The sequence below is a fragment of the Anopheles funestus genome, chromosome X (genome assembly GCF_943734845.2).
Source record: "Anopheles funestus chromosome X, idAnoFuneDA-416_04, whole genome shotgun sequence".
NCBI classification, from domain to species: Eukaryota; Metazoa; Arthropoda; class Insecta; order Diptera; family Culicidae; genus Anopheles; species Anopheles funestus.
In genome coordinates, this window is record NC_064597.1 from 649712 (window position 1) to 671820 (window position 22109).

Sequence of the window (22109 nt, forward strand, 5' to 3'; positions counted from 1 at the left end):
GTTCGCACGATTGTTTTTCCATCCGTTTTCCGGTTGCACGGCCACTAAAATGGAACCGAAAGGGCGAAAGGTGGGAGAAAAAAACACTTTCCAGACCATAAGTGTCGTTTGAGGACACGTTTTCCGCTTATTCGCAAGAGCGTTCTTCTCGATACAGCCCCGCACACCCACAGACATATCTATATAAATACTCATAAACCCCTCCTATCTTCACTCTTTCTCTCATCCTCCCTCTCTCCTTTAGCACTCCGCTCCCCACCCGTTATCTTCAAATTTCTACTTTGACTAACCGATTGTGGAAATGGGTTTTGGTATGTGCGGTTTGGGATGGAAAGAGTATGGACGTTTCCGGTGTTACGATTACGGTGGCGCAGCTGCATGTGAAGAATGAACGGAAAAATGAGACTTTTGCTGTTGCTGTTTCGTTCAAGGTGTGGGAACGCAGGATGAACGTTGTAAGGTTGGTTGGTAAAACGAGAACCCATTTACACGAGAACACAATAGACACGCACCAGTTGTCCGATGGTCATATGAAAACGGACTAATACTTGCTGGTAAAATGTAAGGGACTGGGTCTGTTGGTTGCAGGGGAGATGGAAAATGAAAACGAAAAACGCTCTCGCTTCCTGCGCATCCACCATCGTCTAGCTGCTGGTAAGCCATCTCCGTATCACAGCGCGAGCGTGCTAGCATTGAACATGTTTTGTAGCACACCGTGATACACACTTCGACTGAAAATGGAATGTAAAGAAGTAAAAGGGACATTACACCGTCTGCGACTTGGGTGTAAAGGGACAGACGCAAAAAGAATGAAAGAACAACCGAGCGGGGAACAGAAAAAAAGGCAAAAAACCCGATAGCAGAAAAGATGTCCGTACGCGTACGTGTGCGTGTGTGTAGCAAATGGATGGATGGACAATTTTTGGCCCCTAAAAGCTTTACCGTATGTTTTGAATAAAAGATTTCAATAGCGATTGCACTATTTCCTTTCTGCAATTCAGTTTTCGAGAAGTTCAATTTTCTTCCTAGTGCTACGCATTATAAGCACAAATGCTACATGTTTTTCCAAGTTCCAACAACATCCTCCAAGCTTGTGGTACAGTTAACAGCTCCCGCAGAAACGGGTATCGTCTATTCGGGCGACCATTTTGGTCACTTACAATAGTTCCTTTAACTGGAAGGAGTGTGAAGTCGTTGTAACGACGTGGAGTACAAACGAATAAAAAAGGGATAAAGAAACCAACTCCAACTGGTCTCCTTAATGTGTCCACCGAAAAGCCCGTTAGATGTTTAGTATGGTTGTAGCGTGTCGTGCACCAGTTTGTTTTTGGTACGTTCACAAGCACCATTTTGCCAATAGGTGTGGTGTACAGAGTTGGATTTGTTTTTTTTCGTTGTACGTTGTTGTACGTTGATTTTGTACGTAGTCTGGCAATAGCACAAAATATTCCGGGATGCCCGTTAAGCAATGTACGGATACCGTAGGGTTGGAAGACGCATGGATGAGATAGTATTTCCTGTTACAGCAGGCCATTTTCTCATACATGAACACACGATATATCGTGACGACGTACTCGAGTTCTAGGTCCTGCCACACGGCACCATTCACCTTGAGAATGTGCCCTTGTCCTTGTTGTTACTTTTCTTTCTAGAAAGGTATGCGTGCCCCGAACTACTGGGTAGACCGTGTTGGGTGACAGAAGAGAATGATGAATGTCCAGAATTTGATAGGTCGCGTTCGTTTCTATTGGTGCTGAGGTAGCTACGTAGCAGAAGTTCAGTTTTAGAGTTCAAGTAAATAAAGTTGCAACATCTAACGCTAGAGAGAACACAATGTTACGCTAAACTCAAGCAAAGATGAATATATTGCTAATGAAAATGCTGTCAACATCGCACATTAGCGAGCAGTTGATCTGAAACAGGATTTGAAACATTTTAGTCACATTACCAATTAGTTTCACAGTAGTAAACAGACCTTCCATTCACGGGTCTTCACGTAATTGTGTGCAACAAATGATTTCGTTGAGATTTATTTTCCTAATGGATCCCACGAGCCAAAATTAACCACAGAAAGCTGTAAAACAGTACGTGATAGTTTTGCCCCCTTTAACATCCTTGTACCGTTTCTGGTTGGTACGAATCAAAGCATTGTTCGGTGGCCATTGTTATCTGTTAATGTCGGATTGAAGCAGATTGACACTTGCCAAAATGCATTCCAGGCGACGCTTTGTGCATTTGGACAACGTTTTATAGCCCATGAAATGCGTACACTAAAAAAACTACCGATTCCTTCTCACACGCTCACAAAATAATAAATGGATCCGGGGAGAGAGAAAGGCATAGTGAGATGGGAGGAAACAGACAAGTGCACCATTTGGAAGGGAGCCAATGTGCAGCATTCGGAAGCATCACTGTGTATCACACAACGATTGTCTCATTCGCTCTGTTTGTTGACTTTTCGGCTTTATCGGCACAGGGTGTCACACTTCGCCAGCTGTGACGAAAAAGAACACCGTTTCGGTGAAGGGGAAAACGTGATTGGGATTAGGGTGCAAAGCTTTATTAGCGATGCAAAATTAAAACACAAATCGCTTGCTGCCTGCAATTGTAACATCAGCGATTGAAGCGTTTGCTGGAATATGTTTTGGCAAAGAGGCAGCGATTGGCACGATGCCAAGTAGAACGAAACGAAAAAAAAGAGAATTAAAAAAAATATCGAGGTTCATCGCAAGATGTTGTGAATAACAAGTGCCCATAGTTTTACTTTATGGATTATTGAATTAAATCGAAAATATATTTGAAGAACTAGCAGGGAAAGAGAAGCCTAAGACAAGATTGAATTAAATTCTTTCAAAAGTGGTCCATCCGTTGTGTAATATGTTTCACAGTGGTTTTAATGGAGACGTCTGGTGGTTGACATTGCTTGCTGCAATTATTTTGTTGTTGCAAAGTTTAATCAAATTAAATAACTTTTACAATACAATTTACACACAATAAACTATTTGTTCTACTTATTCTCTACACGAACTATACTATTCAGATTGTAAATCTGGTTGTCATGTAATTTCACTCACAGTTGATGGAGACGCCCGGTGGATTACATTGCTAAGTGCAGTTAATTTGGTATTGCATAGTTTTATTATATTAAACAACTTTTATAATACAATTTGATGATTGTTATACTCATTCTATTTAAGAACTATACTTTTCAGGTTGTAAATCTGGTTGTCATGTAATTTCACTCACAGTTGGTGGAGACGCCCGGTGGATTAGATTGCTAAGTGCAGTTAATTTGTTATTGCATAGTTTTATTATATTAATCAACTTTTATAATACAATTTGATGTTTGTTATACTCATTCTATTTACGAACTATACTTTTCAGGCTGTAAATCTGGTTGTCATGTAATTTCACTCACAGTTGATGGAGACGCCCGGTGGATTACATTGCTAAGTGCAGTTATTTTGTTGTTGCATAGTATTATCAAATAATACATCTTTTGTAATACAATTTGATGTTTGTCATACTCATTCTATTCTTGAACTATACTTTTAAAGTTGTAAATCTTGTTGTCATGTAATTTCTTTCACGGCTTGAGTTAATGGAGGCGCCTGGTCATTTATTTGGTAATAGCGTTGAAACTAAATTTGACCGCATTTTCGAACAGAAAGCTCTTGTACAGAAAGCTGTCTGTATGAAAACAGTCACATGGTTTGAGTAGAAACATGAAACCAAAAAAAACACACACACACATCCGATCCCGGGTTTCGGGTGACGGAGGGATATGTTTAAAATTAATTACCGGCCTGCATCTAGCTCAGTTCATCATCTTGTATCACGGAGAGCTCTTCCCTTCTCCTCTCCTCTCCCCTCTACTCCCCTGGAAGCAGCAATACGGAAGGTAGCTTAAAGCACGAGTAGCAATAGCAGCAGCAAGATAAAAGCTAGTCCGTCACCTCTAAGGGGCCACCGTCGGTACGTTTCTAGTGAAAGCTATTTTCCTTTCTCGACCGGTAGGTAAGCTAGGCCAGCAAGTGGAACCAGGTTTTAGATCAAAGGTGCTCCTAAACGGGAAGCAACAAGGAAGCAAAGGTGAACATGAAGAGAATAACCAAGCCGATAGAGAGAGAGAGAGAGAGAGAGGGAAATAGTGAGGAGAAAAAGAAAGAAAGAGGAAAACGACAACAACCATCATCACCCAACTGCTATTGGGCTGCAGGTAAGATAAAACCCGGCACACAAAACCCATCTCTCCGATGACAACAGGGTTGTAATTTTGTTGAAGCTTCAACAAGAGACTACGGCCGTGATACTTTGAGCCCTTCATTCCCTCCTCCCTCGTTCCACGAAGCATCCGTACGTGTGGTGTGTGAAAGGTGAACGAAATGAAGCTTGGTTTTGCCATTACGCCACAACCCTTTTACCCCTTCTCGGGTGGTCCAATGTACCATGGAGTCCTAGCATTGTTTGATTTTATTTTTGCTTCCTCATTTCCCTGACGTTCGGTGTGTTGTTTTTGTATCGCCTGTTGTTCTTCTGTTCGCACCAGTGCACCGATGTTTGTACGTGGTGTTGGTTGCAACACTCGTCCCTCGTATTTCCTTTACCTTTCATTTCACCGGGATGCTTGTTTTTTTTTTCTTCTTCACTGTTGTTGTTTCGTTCGCTTCACATTTTTCGGACCAGCTTCAACGTCACCCATTAACATCAAGGCGTTGTCGTATTTCATCTAGGAGGTCACTTCTATTTCACGGACTGACGACCTTCATCTTACTCGTTTTACCACCATTACGCCTAGGCACCAGCTTTACCACACCTCGGGGTTGGTGAAAAAAACAGGCTCGCAAAAACCGGGAGCATTCGCCCGTTCCACGCAGCATTAAACTTTGACACTGACGGCTGACACTTAATAAAGCCGAGCCGAGTCGCAACCGGTATGGCCTTCGCTTTCTCTCTATTTTAGGGGTGGACGGGACTTGGGACCTACGGAGGGGTAAGGGGGAGAGATGGGGCTTTAAGTAAGTGGTCCCGGAGTTGGTTACTTGCTCCTTCCCACGGGGCAGCTTCCGAAGAAGCCTAGGCGCGCGAGCAGTCCGCGGAAGCCCATAAATCACCACAGTCTGTCAGGCGGGGCTTTTAAATCTGCCAGACATCGCGAACGTGTCCGTCGTGGGCAGCATTCGGGCCCTTTTCCCGGTTTCATTCTATTACCATAGTGTTGCGTAGCCATCTTGTGTTTTGTTTTTGAGGGAGGTCGAGAGGGGGTGGATGAGTAGAGGGGAATGCGAAATCTTTTTCCAGGTTTTGTACTGTGAGGTTCAGCATTTTTTCAGGGCAGTTATTTTGTTCCTTTTTTCTATCTCTCTCCCTCTCTCTCTTTTTACTTGCCACAAAGAAGAGTGTCTAAAACCTCAAAGAAAAACACAAGAATGCGGTCGGTGAGTTCGGTTCATATGGTCGATCACTCGGTGGCTTAACATCTGCCCCAAGTCGCAAACCCTTAGCCACACAAAGACTGGACAACGTGCGACTAACACGCGGTTCTGATAGAGATCCCGCTGCTTGGTAGTAGCTTACCGATTGTAACACGCGCTCGTAGTACCGTGAATTGAAAGACCAAAGACATATAATGAAGCCTTCGCGTACGAGCGCGAACGTCCGTGGGATGGGAGAGAAAACAATCAAAGCGCGTCCTAGCTCATCAGCAAGATTAACGATGCGCCGACGACGCGTAGACTGAAACATTTCGAATCCGAATCTACTGTCGAGTGCCGCCGGGGGGTTCACACGTCGACGAAACGGCGTCAGAAACAAGCGAAACACGGAAGTGGTGGCAATGGGCGGGGAGGCTAGTGAGGCATAAATTTTTATTAAAGTCAAACCGGCAACCCGTACAACGGTGGCGTGCAGATTGAATGCTGGGCGATGAAATACGGCACCGTGCCGTCCCGGATCGTCGGTACGTCGCAAGTTTCGAACCTAGCCGACCCGGGGCGTTGGTGCGAGATAAATTCTTTGAACTCTTGGTAAGAAGCAAAAAAAACACACACACCCGGACGCGATGGAAGAAAAGCTGAAGCGCTCTTATGCAGAGTGAAGGATGTGACCGGGTTGCCCAAGCACGCCTAGCTGTCTCCGCGCGAGCGTGGACGCGTGTGTGTGTGAGAGACGATGGGATATAAATTGTGACCACAGAGGAATTTCGAAACGATGCGAAATGAACGGCACCCGGAACCCGACGTGACAGCCCTGGTGACAGGTGTTGGTGATGTTGTTGGTGGAGAAAGGGCACGGATTTCATCGCATCGTCGAATCGACTTTCACTTTTTTCCCTACGCTTTTCCACGCGAGAAAGCATTTTGCAGACAGAAGAAACCTCCGACATTTATCACTTGTATGTGTATGTCTGTGTGTGAAAAAGTGTACAAAGGCTGGTTTGCTAGGGTCCTTCTTTTTTTTTTTAAGTACATACACGATCACATGAAACAGCAAGAGAGACAGTACAGCGACGTGGTAGGATGTTAAAGGGAACGTACATTCCACCTGGGATTTTCCCGTGGCTACCCGCTGTGTGGTGCCGTGGTGTGATGAATTAACATTCACGCACCGCTTACCAGGATGAATTATTTGATGACTATCTCATTTTTTATCCCACACAGCAGAAGGTGACAGTGGTTAGAAGTGTTTCTGAGACATATTTTTCTGTTCGTTGCTTGGACCAGAAATAATGCGAAGTAAAAGGTTTCCTCTGAAGCGATACACTTGATGCTATCGTTTGCATCGATCTGTGTACCTGGTATTCGATGGAAATTTCATATTCTGATCTTTATGTTTAGGTTGAGGAATAGGTATCTATAGTAGATAAAAAAAGAAGTTCTGTCCATCTTGATCTGCTAATGCAAATTTCTCGCCTAATCGTTTTACCGTTGTTGGCTTACAGACCCGTAAGGTCAAGCCGATCATTTATTTCTAGCTTATCTAGCTTGCTACGGGGGAATGGTCCAGATGGGATTTAATACCCGTTCCTGCCATGTAGAACCTTCACCGTTTATGAGATTCAACACCGCGCTCCCCATAAAAATGGTTAATAACGCCTTTTTTCATAAATAGCACAAAAAATATAAATATATAAACAAACCATTAATATGTTTAGTTTGTCATTGCTGCGAGGAAATATGTTTTGACATAATTAAGGTACGAAGATATGGTACCGTTTGCCCAGATGATGGTACGTGCACCGGCAGACACAAACAGCAATGCTTCTTTATCTCGCTCAGCACCAGCGACGTGCACAAGATATACATTCAACGGGTGCTCACATCTTGATTATTTGTGTTTGTTTGCTTATTAAGGTGGTTGGTACGTTCTGTGCACATTGCTGAGCTGAAACATTTCAATCATACGTACTCCCGAAACAGGTTTTGGAATGGAAGGTGATGGAATGGGGGTTGGAAGATGGCTAGCAGAGGCAGGGATGTTTTTCTTTCGCTACTGTTTTATTTCCTGCTTGATCTTCACTGGTAAAATATTCGGTATTTTTTTGCGAACGGGCGTGTTTCATCCCACCACCTGAATGGGGGCCGGAAGAAAAAAATGTGTAACAATAAAGCATTAGTCGTATGAGTATGGTTTTGCGCGATAGAAGCGATAGACAAAGCGACAGACAACCAGACCTAACCTCGATGTTTTCGCGCCCTCTTCCATCCCTTTCCATCGCAACAACGCCCAACAGAAGTGGCACACGTACACATTCAATCACCACAGGCTGTAGCGGCTTTTGTGTCGATGCCACCGTATTGCGTTCACCCTTCGGAATGGATCTATTTTCCATCGCAGCGGCATCCGCAGGGATGCGCACAGTGGTGCTGCTTCTCTATTCAGCCGATTGGTACACTTTTTTTCTTTATTACCTTCATTTCATTTCATTTTGAACCGATGAAGGTTTTTGGTTCGTGTTTAATGATGTGATATTTATGGGCAGCAGTTACCATTTGCCGAAATGAATGGATATTATCAGTCGTGAAGAAATTAAGAAGCGCCAAACGATCGTTACCGGAACGAGCGCGTTGCGAAAGTGAGTGACGATGAAGAGAGAAAAAAAAGTAAATATAAAATCAAAATAAAACTAGCAACCAAATTAGCCGCTGAATATTGAGGTTTGTCGCTTGCACGATACCATCACCTATAATCGTCCGGCTACGCAGTGGGACGGGCGTTGCAAACATGCCACACCACATAACCTCAAAATTGACACCTTGCGGTTTAAACTTTGAGGAACGCTTTAATGAGACGGTGATGATGGTGAAGATAACCTAGGAAATGGAGGAGAAGGATGGGAGATGAAAACTTCAACCTGCTTCCGGGTGGAGGAAATGTCCTGACGGAAACGACAACGCCATTTGGTGACGATGAAACGGTATTATCATTGCGGAATTGTGATTGCAATCTCAACACACACCGTGTCTTATCATCGCACCAACACAGACACTTCACTTTTATATGTATTACCTTTCCCACCGTTCACCGCCATTTTGCTTCCACCCTTCGCTACGGCACGTCCTTTGGGATCTTCCCCCACTCTTTATCTCTCTTTCTATTTCTATTTTTCTCTTTCATTTTCCGAATATGCTTTCGATGTGTAGACAAGGCCGTGTGGGTTCATTTGCCACGTTGTTGTTTCTTTCTGCATCCCGCAATTTTGTCTTTCACCGTTGTATGCGTGTCACCGTTCTTGCTTCCCGTTCGCATTGTTTTGCCGCAAACACTGAGTGAATGTTGGACCGGTTTTATTTTTTTTGTTTTGCTTCCTGCCTGCTTCAACTGGTAATTTTACCAACCCACCAATTTTTCCCACTTTCGCTGCTTTGAGCTTTTTTTTGTCTACCTTCTGCACACCCTTCAACTTACCATTGGCACACATATACCGTACAGCAATAGTTGTGAGAAGAATGTGGTGAGAAAAGCAGGAAAATTAGGAAGGGAACGGGCGGCCGGAAAGTATTTCGGTTAACCAAGCTTGCCTTTCTGTGTTGAATCTCGGTCGACGCACGTGTGGGTGTGCATGAATGTGCGGAATGGCAAAAAGAAAAAGGAAATCATAAAGTATCGTTACGAGGAAACTTTCCGCTCCCGTTTCGCTTCGTCTTCATTGGCGCCTATTTTCTCACATTCATCCCCCGCTCCCTCCATATCCTTCTGAACGCACCATACTGCTGTATCGCTTACCATCGCAGATGTCCTTTTATTCTGCAACTTGGCATTTAGGAAGAAAAATCTTTGGCGGTCGGGCTAGGGAGGGGGTATTTGTTGCTTGATGGGGTGCTGTTGGTGCTAAGTTTTGAGATTTGCAGCTGCACGGCACAATCGCACACAAAACGAATGAAAATAAAAAATGTCAAGGACCCTCCTGCAGTGCCTCCCCCCGGTCCTCCCTCTCTAATACCCTAAACCAGGCCAAGAAGGCAAGTAGAAATTAAACAAGGACAATCATTCACGATTTCAAGAGAAACCGAACAGTGAGTGAAAAAAGAAGCAGAAACATGACGATACAATTTCGCAATGACTCGTTTATATGTACATACATATTTTGATAAATATTTGTGTGTATGTGTGTGACGCTGTTGTGATCGAACTGCACTCGAGGGAGTTGTTTTCCTTCCACCACGCAACATAAGGTCCTTTTTAGGGGTGTTGTTTTATTTTGTCGAGGGGTTTCTCGCTTAAGTAGTGATTTGCTTTATTTTTCATGCTCCTGCCAAAAACGTTACCACAGTGCTCGTTTAGGTTGTCCGCATTCTCACGTTGTGACCGGTAATATTTTTTTCCGCTTGTTTCCTAACCTTTTCCTTTATCCTCCTCCTTCTCCTTCGTCTCCTTCGTCAAAGTATTGCCATATTGTTTTTCTTTGCATCTATTTTTCAAACGACTAATGGTTTTAGGGGCTCATTCTCATGTAGATTCTCATTTATGGCCATCATCGTTTATGTGGTTGCATTTAGTCGTAAAAACTCCTGTTGCGTGCAGCAGCACTCAAATCGCTCTGCCAGCCATGCTCGGCTGGTAGGGACAAGAATAATAATCATCATATTCACATCGTGTAGGATCGTTGCTTACATTTCCGTGCCAACCCTATCGATCGATTTGAGTTTGAAGGTGTACGAGTGAGGTTTCTAGTGTTTCACCAAACTTCTTTTTATACGGTTGTGCCAGTTGGAGAACTTGGCTTACAAAGAGTGCAGATAAACTTTCAAGTAATCAAGCGACGAACCCCATAAAATGAACGATACCAGCGAGTGAGGATGGGAGAGCAACAATAGCGAATACGCTAACAGTAATTGAAAAATGTGACAAACTTTCACCACAGATAACATGCTAGTGGAATGTGTGCATGAAGTTGTATGTGTGTTTGTGAGCGTACATGTGAGTGCTGTTAGCATAGCTACACCAGACGATATGATTTGATCTTTTTTTGTTTGTTTATTGTCCGTCGCTCGGGGTGGTAGATGGAGTTTGAACGAACTTTTAATTGAAAACACACTTAGCCCGAACGTACAAACACCTGATGCACTAGATTAATCACATCCAAAGAAGGAATAGTATTTTTCCCATTATTGTTTCTTCTTTTGAATATTTTATCAATTTTAGAAACCGATTGCACTGCGGTTGTTTGTTTCTGTTATTTATTGGAAGGGGTAGTTTTTAATTTCAAGGGGAAAATCATGCCCAAAGCAGTTTTGTTTATTTGAAAGAGAAAAACAATCCGCGACACACTCCCGACACATACCTCCGGACCGTTTCGGTTTTTAACATTCTTGCATCTACCGCAAGAATATCTCTTGCAGATTGCATCTACCGATCATCTCTATTATTCGAATGTTGATGTCCACACGTGCATATGTTTTAATTGTTTTCCATTTCGTTCACCAAGCCACGGCAAAGGTAGAGGCAAATGCAATAAGCAGTGACGATTCTTTGGTATTTTACTTTTTATTAAGAGGAAGTGTATGCAATTTCGCTCAAAATTTATCGTTTTTCATATCGCTGTTGGAGGTTGGAACAGAGAATTCATAAAGTTTCTTTTTTCTGTTTTTGTTTTGTTTTGCAGACCCACTTGCACATCGATGTGGTTTTTTTTTATTTAAAAAAACATTAAATTTTTGCTCCACTCGAATGACACCCTTCATTGTAATCGGTAGCACCACTTGAATGCGCAGCTACCGGGCATTGGTGGTTCGATAGTTGTGAGCAGAAATAGCACAGCACATGGCACATTCACAACTGCAGCAACTGAACCGATCAGCAAACTGGCCGGCATCGTCGCTTTGTTTCTAATCGGTAAATGGACGGTACAGGTATCGTTCGGCCGACAGCACACAGGGAACAATGCAGACGAGAGCAAAGGACACCACTCCGGGATTCCGTACCAGTTGTTCAACCCCGCCGGCCTAAAGACTAATAAAGGCAGATTCAATATGCAACGAAAGGGGTTGAACGCCCGACAAAAACGCAAAACTCCATGCACCGATGTGCTCTGTGCTGGGTTTCCATTTTCATTTTATTTCCTCCCGGCCATCGGATCCATTTCGCAAACGGTGTCCGTTTTGTAATAGGGCCACTCAAATCAACCTCAAACCGCATCGGCATCGTTTGAAGGAGGTCTCATCCGTTCGGTACGGTTTTCGGAACTGGGATTTTCCGTCGGTGTTCGGTGTGCGAGGTGTGGCACCGCTGTGCGAATGTGTAATGGATCTCCGTCACGAAACTCATCTCTAACCTTTTGTGCCAGATACGGCTGGGCGGGGAGAAGGAACGAGACGAAGCAATTGGGTTGGGAAGGGATGGAGGGGAGGATTAGTGGCGATGTTTGCAAATGTCGACCTACGGGGAAGTGGATCAAACGAATGTCAAAGCTGACGATGCTGTACGATGTTCACGATGAAGTGATAAATTATGAGATCCATTTCATCATACACCTTTCAACCTCCTCGATGAGCGCTTGAGATGGAAAGGAAAAGGAATTGAGAAAAGGGGGGGCGATGAAAGGACACCAGAATGCGTCTTCTGCTAAAATCGAGAACCCTCTTCAATGATTAATAAATGATAGATTTGCGACAGTTCGGTACCATTTAACGTTCAGGTCATTTTTATGATCGATCTTCGTACCTTCCGTCGTTAAGAATGGTTTTCACAATTTATCACACAGAACAAGTTGCACTGGTTTACGAGTAAACTGTTCGGTGTGTTTGTGTGGTTAAAATATTTTGCAAATAAGGACATCCTATCAAGCTTTACCTTTCAATCAACGTTATCAGACAAACGTTTTCTATTTTGTAAGAGCGTCAGAACTACAGCAAAGCGTATATCAATGTACATTTTACTGACGAATCTTCTTCAAAAAGACAAGCGGTAATAAATGAAATCGTCGCAAAGGGTACAAATTCCGTTTAATGTTTTTTCATACGTTAGAAAGTGCTCATAAAGTGACCATGCAAGAGATTGACTACATGCAGGGGTTTTTATTCGGTCAGGATTAAATTGTTTTTTTCACCAGGATTGCTGCTCGAAAGCTTCTGAGCTGTAAGGTTTAAGCTCTCTTGACGACCACCACTCTTTATCCAATCCTCTTTCATTATTTCCCGCCTATTTGATTACATTGATGGCCATGGGCTCCTATCTTCGATTCCTTTCAATTTCTTCTCCGGTGCTGTTTTAATTTGGCTCATTTATAATACAACTTTAAGAAAGCATGTTCAAGGCTGAAAAGCCTTGGAGCCTTGAGTAGCATTGAATTATGAGTGAAAACTATTTTGAATGCTTGTGTTTGCCTAAAAAGAATCATATTTACCAAACATAAAAAACACATACATACACCCAGCAGCGCATGGAAAAGGAATAAAACGGCACACAAGAAAAGAAAATCATTCCTCACTAGCAACAAGAGGACAAACCGTCATAAGTTGTGTCGTTTACCGTGCATGTAACACCATATGGTAGGGATTAAAAGAACCTTTGCCAGTGACCATTTATGCCATAATCTTTCGTGGGACGTAGTTAATGTGTGGAAAATTAGGCACACATCGTAGGGTGCGGTGCCCGTCAGCCACCAGGCGCCTCCATCGAAAAAATACCAAGCTAAACGTCCATTAGGGCGTTTTATTGAGGGTAATTATGATCGCAGTACGACCGAGAGTAACATTCCCGACTTCTTAATCGTACGGTCAGCCTAGCAACGGGGATTTTAGTATTGGATGGCGAAACCAAGAAAGTGCCAAACAGTTCGTTGTGTATGAGACGATCTACGCGATAAACGAGGGGACAGGCCCGATGCTTGGTGAGCTTAGTTTTGGTACGGTTCTGAGCTTGCTTGTATTTAAGTATATATATTATTTTTTCATTTTGCTCATGAAAATAGAAGAATCGGAAATGAGTCAACTTGCGAAGTACTGCGATGCGTGACTCCGAACACACCCGGAAGTCTTGGCTTGGTTGGAGGAAGTATGGAAGTTTCCGGACCACAACACGGGAAACCCCAAATTATCCTCACCATATGGTGTCAGACGTTCTAACCTTTGGCCTTCTCCATAAGCCTACCCTGATGGGCCGTACGACCTCGCAAACGCAATCGTGTCGTTCGAGTGGCAGGAAATTGGAAATCAAACCTTCGGATGATTATCGTACTGCCCTGCCAAAGTGGTACCATTTTCCAAGCATACCAAAGAATACTAGCAGCTTGAGAAGAAAGCACCCTCCATACTCCATACCACCATTCGTTGCCGTTTTTTTTAGGGGGAGGATTTTAGTTTGTTTGTTCTCGTATTCCAAATGAACCGGAAAATCGTTCTCGTTTTCACTTGATGGTGCGTGTAGGGTTGGGCATGCGAACAAGAACGGTAAATGGGAAGAGATTTTTCCACCCAAATGCGTTAAGTTTCCGTGCGTACACCTGCATGGTCGAATAATTGCATGGGCATGGAAGGTGAAACGTTCGAGCAAAAGGGAATAAACTGTCGGGCGAAGATAAATATATACATGTTACCTTATGTACCAGCAAAACGGGCACCGATCGGGTGCCTATTGTTAACCGCTAGCTGGCGTTCGAGCGTGTACATCGCTGCACTAAACCAACCCCCTAAAAAGGGAGGTTGGGAGATGTGAAAAACTTCTACAGACAACCAGGAGGCATTTTGGGTTCGCAAATTAATTGCCCATTTTTCGGAAGCGATTTATTATCTGCTCCGAGTGGAAGCGTGACTAGGTGCGAGTTCCCACCAAATGCCAGTTCCGAGCGTGGTATAGCGGACCCGATTTATGAGGCAGAGGGTTTTTCAGGTAGGCACGGTACGGTACAACACCGGTTACACTTCACCTGGCTGAAGGCTTAGTTCCGATAAATTGAGCCTCCGGTTTGCGAGGGGTTCGAGCGGTACGGTTGCTGGTTCGAGCGGTGTTACTGCCGGCATCGTCGCGGATACCGTTAATTAACGCAATAAACGTTATAATTTATGAACAACAACATCACCAATAGGTGCCCCTGGTATCTACACGGTGTTTGGTGGGAACGACGGGTGGAAGAGGAAGAGCATGATGTCGCACGGTGGTGCCAAGTGTCGGCGGTCGCTTGAAAATAATGAACTTATGAATGGTAATAGGTTTCAGGGCAATTCCGGGTAATTCAATGGGGCTGCTGGCACCTTTCGCACCTCGTCATGTTACGTGCGATGACGTGCTTGCGAGGTTACTCATCGCTGTCTAGTAGATGTAGATCAGGTTATCATTACGAGAAGGTATCTTCCTCTCAAGGGACTGTTATTATGGTATTTTCTATCAGATGTTTTGCATATGTAAGAGCAAGAAATAGAATATGGATAATATTTTACCATTTGTTTCTCACTTGTGTATCGTTTCTTTAGTACAAACTCTAAAAACCATGAAAATAGTAGTATAAGTTTTAATACATATAATTTATATTATAATAGGCCAAAAATGTGCAATCTGATCATCACCTGATATTTATTATAGTTCATGGTATGCAAACAAGAATTAAAATACCGTTTTGCTACATAATGATGTATTCGCGATATACAATATGAGATTGTGCGCCGATATGGAAACGCAGGCTATTCTTCTGAGTTCGAAACGAGTCATTTTCAAACCGTCCCATCATCAGGGTGGGATCATTAGACGTCTTAACATTGGGGGTTGTTCAATTTCGACTTCTGAGGATAGTCGATTGAGTATGTGTGCTTGGCATGAATCCGATTCCGTTGCACATTCATTCGTTACCGGACGTGACCGGACAATGATACTCGCGTCCACCCACTCACTCCTCACACTCCGTTTCCACTGGTACCTCGTAAAAGGGGTGCTGGGGTTGTAATTTTTTTTTGGGTGACCTTTCGCACCAGCTGCACACAAGCGAAAACGCAGTACGGATAAACTCCCTCCGCAGCAGTTTACGTACCATCGGGGTGATGGTTAAGCACACCACTCACTGGGAAATGTATGGGTATGGGATGTTTGGTCGGTGGTAGGAGTAATGATCCTTCCATTTCTTTAGCCCACAGATTGGGGTTGAAATGTTATACGCTGACAATAAAACGGATTCGAATTTCTGCGCGCTCAAACTTTGGCATCACCTCAACATGGGGTAATTGAGAACCAAGGGAAAATGGTGGCAGCGGTAAGGGCATAAATTGAGGGCAACGAAGGATCCGCTTGGGTTTGGTTCATAATTTATCTTACCCGTCGCAACGCCAAACCCTTAACCCGACGTGGTTGCCGTTTCACTGGAGTTTTTGCTTGGGGTTCATCTTGCTCGTAACATTCTGGCTTGATACCGGCACTTGGGCACTAATATGCACCCGCTGGGTACCTATATATATATACGTATGCGCGTGTGTATAGTCTCCATGTGCAGTTGATTGTTATGCGTGGGCATAACCCCTCCGGCGTGTTGTCAGTAGAAGCGTTGTAGTGTGGGATTTATGCTCTTCAAGATCGTGCAATCGAATGAACAAGCCGTTTCAACCGCACTCCCTTGACAGGCGGTGGATGCATGTGTGCGTGAATGCGATGGCACTGTGCAACGCATTTCGGTTTGAAAGTTCAACCAGCGCTTCAGCAATAAAAAATACAATGTTCAAGAGCACACAAGCGACAGAACACAGACCGTGGCAGGGGGTGGAAGCATGGGGGCAAGAGAGAGAATAAAAAATCATTTCAGCAATACAGTGAGCATGAGGGAGTCTATCAGTATGCTGGCTGCATTTTTTCCCCCGGCCCCGGTATGCCTTAAAAACGGTGCATGCTCTCGCTGGCAAGTGGCAAGAAAGGGGATGGTGTTGGTAATAACGCAGCACTAAATTATGAGCGCTACGATAACCAGCACGCATGGATGATTTTCAGATTTTACCCTGCAGAGTTTATACTGTCCATTTCGACATTTCTGCCCGTTCCACAATTTCCATTCGATACCTTCTTTGGTAAAAACGTTTGCTCAAAGGACACTAGCAAGCTGTTAACCATAATAGTAGCTAATTTAGTCTTTCTATTGCTATGCGCATTGCATACTTTCACGCTAGTATACTAGATGTGCTGTTGTCTGACTTTTGTACACAAAACGCGCGCTTTTTGTTTTAGGTAAAAAGAAACACTATTTAAAAAATTATGAGTACATCATAACTTGAAAGTTACTGTTTTAACTTTATTTTTCCATTTTCCATTGTCAGCTTTACTGGTTTGATCACATTTGTGTACCTTGACATTCCAACAAGGCCAAAAGGTCTATCATACAATGCCCAACACTCTTAACACTTCATCTCGTACACCGTTGTGCATGATGATGATGATGATGATGATAGGGACATTTTCCGAATGACTCAATCGATATTTTAAATTGAGAGGAAAAAGTGCTCCCCAATTTGTGGTTTGGTGCGGTGAAGCGGGAACATTTTTCCACTTGTGCAACCAAAACCACAGAAAATGGTTGATAAATAAAACAAGTTTGACGTCAGTAGCATCGACAATCGTTGCCGAATCGGATATGATGGATTGGCAATAGCACAAACACACACACACGCGATTGCTCACAAAAGGACTGGAAAATTGGACCATTTCAGTAGTGATCAAAGGAACGGGAATGGTTCACAAACCTGTTTTAAGCCATGTCGCCAATGGCGGACGACAAATTGACAGCTGACGCTGACGCTCGTAATGTTATTCTTCGCTCTTTACCTCTTTATTCTCTCCCCTGTTGAGCTTTGACATTTATTGACAACAAAGTGGAATAGCAGGGGAGAGGGGTAGTGTAAGGTGCTGTTTCCTGTCTTTTGTACGTAAGGAAAAAAAATGGCTGTTGCGGTTTGGTTTTTCTTGCAAACGATAATCAAAACAGGCGTGATTTAGTAAAGTGACCTACCTGTGTCAGCTTCAGCCATAATCGGCTGCTTATGGTAGTGAAAAGTAGCGAAAAGGAGCGTGTTATCCTGGCCTAGGAAAAACTATATTCTGCTCACAAGCGGTACCAGCCGATACTCATGTGGTTAACGCGTTTAGTACCACCATCGTGTCATGCTCTGCATTTCTTCTGTTCGCATAAGAACGCGCGCGCACGTCAGACATGTCTGCGAGCGAACATCCCCCTTTACCAGGCGATAAATCGAGCCAAGCATCTTCGCGCAAACGAAATTCAACAAGTTTATTAAATATGAAAGCAAATCGCTCGGTTAGCGTCAGTCACGCGACATACCGTGCGGCCTGTTGCCGTGTCGTCCTCGTTCGCAGATACCGATACCGAAGGACGGACCCCGAGAGGACAGTATAGCAACATGGGGTGCAAACGGGACACCAACACCCGTGCGTACCACCATCGTTACCATTCAACTGTACGGAGAGGGTGAAGTGTCATGTTGCATCAAGCAGTTTCATGCCGCCATCTTATATTTCGTGGAACGGAAAAAGGTGTGTTTGAGCGTACCGCGAGACGCGGTTCGGCAAGTCCATAAATTCCCCCAACACCTTCCATCTTCCGTGTCGGCTGACGGGTTGACACACGGTGGAAATGGATCATGACGTTAGGGACCCCGGAAACTTACTTTCCGGTTGAACTAACTTAAAACGACCAACAGGTTCTTCAGCTTCTACCAAGAAACAAGTGGCTTTTTCAATGGTGTAGTATATACGAAAAAAAGGCATTAAACACAAGGGATTTGTGATTTGTTTTGACATGCATAATTAGTGATTAATTTGCCTGTTTCCTTTATGGTAATTGATTACCCCCGCGAATAATTAGCTCCCTTCTTAGCCGGTTAGGGCGAAAGTCTTCACCGGATGCTTTAACTATACTTTCAAAGAAATGGATTGTATCTGAAGACTTTTGAAAACAAATTCCTTTCGTGTAGCAAATTACACAGTAAACGACAAGTTCATACGACATTTATTTGCACCTGATTGTGTACAAATTGCGTGACATTATTCTTATGTAATTAATTGAGTGATTTTTGTTTTCAGATAATGTTAGTTTTTTTGCGTTTTGTTTTATTTCCATGATCGATTGTCTGTTTACAACGAAACAGGTAGCCCATGGTTTACAGACATGGCTTAAAGCGGTTTGGGTTGTGCATTTGGGACCACTTTTTTAATCTGTAGCACTTCACAATTTCACTCAATAAGGAATTCACGAGGTCAAGGTCACAGGGATTAGGGTTATTTGGCTCGATGGGTGCTGTGAGCGGGTTTGCGACAGTGGATACAACGAGATAGCAACGCAGGATGGCGACCAACGCCCACAGCTCACCCTGCTCGTGCAGATAATGGTGGTTAATGGAGTGCCTGCATCAATTATGCAGCGAATTCCTTCGTCTGAACGGAACAGGGATCGAAAGCATCGCAGACAACGAACGGAACGGAAGCAGTAATCGAAGAAGGAAGGTATCATAATCGTAAAAAAGATGACCCCTGACACGGAATAGCTGGATCCTTGGTTGTAGCTATAAACTCGCCCCGTTCGGGACTGCAGACTGTGGAAACAACAGTACAATAATTTGCACTATTTTATGACCACCGTCCGGTATGTCCAAAAACCGATTGTGTGGCGTTTGAGTAGGGAATGCTGAGCAAGAAGATGTCCAGTGGTTTTCGTCCATCGTCAACGTGGAGACAGGAGTTTGAACGTTTTCCCTCTGGGTGATGATTGTGGTCAGCATAAGGTATCGCATCCGATATGCGATACGGATCATCAAACGGGTGACAGTGACACCGCACTTGGGAAACAGAGGAGAAAGTTCGCACCGAACCGAATCGATTGAATTTAATGAAATGGTTTAGCGGGTTGTGGACGTTTGCTTTGTGTTGGTTGCCCCTGGCACATCGATGCTAGCTGCTGGCGTGTGATAATTTGACACCATCTTACCGGAGGGTTAATCAACGAAGTTTGACCCCTTTTCGCTACACAATGGTCCGAAACTTTTAGCTAACCTTTTTCGCTAGTGGACATCGTTCCGGTTGGAAGCACACGAGCGGATCGTAAATTTGTGCACGGGATTTGCTGAAGCTACACGCTCTTTGTACGCTGCTACAAAATCAAACCCAAGATGGCGGATGTTGGGGTTATGGACAAGATGGTCTGTTTCGGCTATGGTTTCTGCGCGGTTACTCGCTTCCCAGCTCACTCTTCCTGTGTAGCTGCTAAAAGAGTGAGCAATGTGTGCTCCACCTTAAATGTGTCGGGAACTTCAAATCGTTACGCCTCGAAAGCTGCTGGAGTGCAGCATACTAATCTTTGTTTTAGTGTTGACTTTGGATGAAGATCTGCACAATGGTGATGGTAACTTAATCCTACTTCAACAGTATATCTAGCTAGAACCATGCGGGTGCTCCTTTAAACTATAAACGTGCGAGTGTGTCGAGTTTATGGAACACATCTGACAACAATCCTTTCCATCGAAACCTGTGACGGTATCTTTAATGCTGGACGCATTCTGACACGTAGAGCGACAATCGACGAGCGCACCGAAATCGAATTTCCGTGTGAAGCTTTCCCACCAGCAGCCACATATGATCAGCTCGTTTGCCGTCGGTTACTGATAGCCAAGGGCGTTTAGATTGCAGACCATCGTTACGTGACGAAGCAATGTCCACAAACGTCATTTGGTCTCCCGGGTGATCTTTATTCCTGCCCGTACATGTGCGAGAAGTGCCACCAGAGTGTGTGAGGAAGAGAGATATAGAAAAGAGTGAAAGAGGTAGAAGTTTAGGTTGACGAGCTGCTACCGATAAAATGCGTCATCATCTTCAGTGACCAAAACCTTGTATGAAAACCAAGAGGGAAAGAAAGAGAAGGAGAGCAGAAACTAACAAAAAAAAAACGAACCCCATCCGCAATCGTAAGTGTCGTTACGGGAATGAAACCTAGGAACACACTGTCCCCGGAAGGTGCTTTTGGTCGCGTTGTGTTGTTGTCTTACAATTTTCCACCAAGTGTTATTTGAAGCTGTTACGAACCATTGGCGCTGTGGCGTTAGAACGGAAGCGGAAGGCAATGGTTTTGCTACTACATTATGGTCCCATTCAACACTCGCCATCAGCAACTGTAGCGCGACCATATCGTTCCATCGTTATCGTTATACCCATTCGATAGTAAAGTGTGTTCTTTGCCATTCTCACCAGTGAAACACAATCGGAAAAAGGGGGTAGAAGGATGTATGGCGAAAGGTTGGGGTTTTTTTTGTTATGATGCCTTCCATTTTGTCAATCCCTATCCTTCACTTTAGGGTGCTCTTGCCACCTTCCTCCTAGAACCGTTTTCCTCCAATCAAATGGTCGGTAGGTGAAATAAAATAAAACAAAATCACCCAAGTCTCACACACATTAACACCCTCAGCCGCTGGACCTACTTGTTAACGTCTGGTCCGTGGGTATGGGTAACGCGCTTGCGATGAGACCTTTAGTGCGCACTTGCAATACAACCATTCCCGAAATTCTTAAGTAGTGTTTTGTTTGGTTTGTTGTGTCGATCATGTACGGTCGGAATTTCCATTGCCAATATTTGCATTACGGTAGCGATTTGAACGGTCCTCACGTTGCGAATTGTATTACTAACAGTAAAATTTGAAGCAACACATCGAAACTTTTCAATGGCAAACATTGAAGTCAGTCTTTTAGAAAAGCTAAATTTGCCATGCACGTACCGGATGTTGCAGTGCATACTTCGGAGGCGGTTTTTACAACATGTAAAAATTAATTTCTTTCCGAAGTGCCTACAATTATATAAACACATTTATAAAGACTAGATGGAGAGGAAGATGCATTCCTTCATGCATTCCTTTTAATGTGTCATGAAAGTTCATCTTAAAAAAAACACGACCACTTTACAGTAACCACATCAGTTCGTTCGTTTTCAGTCTTGGGTAATGAGACTACCAGTTAGTTACTTTCATCTGTGAGTAGAACGGTCCGAGGCTGATGCTTTACGGGCACGCAATGGTAGTTCCGGGTTTCACCATAATCGCCAGTTAATCATGCTTGGTAAACGGAAACCAGTTTGTGAAGCATTTCTTTGACCAACGATTAGAAGTGTATGCCGCCTCCGGGGGGCGATTGCTCGAGGGGTGTTACGGTGCCGTAGGCAGTACAGCAACCGGAACCGGATTACAATCTTTGCGGCCAGCTGCATAAAGACCGTAGCAGGAAGGTGTATGGACCGACCGAATGGACGTTTGGCGGTGTGGCTACTCACAAGAAGCGCTGGTCGTGCGGTTTTTGAGGGCGACTTCGTTCATGCTTCCGGCACCAGCCCACCCAATTGCATACGAAGCGGTTTCTGAAGCACGCCTTGCTTGCGCACCACTGTCCCGAGTTTAACCGCACGTTTGTTGGTAGCATTCGGATTGGGTGGTATTTTTGTTTTTGTTTTGTAGAACGGTCGCTTCCCAATGTCTACTGTGCAACGGCATTTCGGGCACACAAAGTCTATTTTATTCTTTCAAAAAGCAACCGAAATCTTCGTTCCATTCCAAGCGCCGGGAACATTCCGTTTTGGTGGGGAACTTTGCAAAACCATCCCGACCGTCCCGGAATCCAGGTCCGGAGTGTTCGGAGAGACGGAAATAGTT

At 44.0% G+C, this 22109-nt stretch overlaps 1 protein-coding gene across 4 annotated transcripts in view; it reads right to left on the minus strand.

The window, feature by feature from the left end:
* The window catches only part of LOC125765600 (alpha-2B adrenergic receptor), a 125226-nt gene that overhangs the window by 48349 nt on the left and 54768 nt on the right, over nt 1–22109 (minus strand). The window lies entirely within an intron of this gene.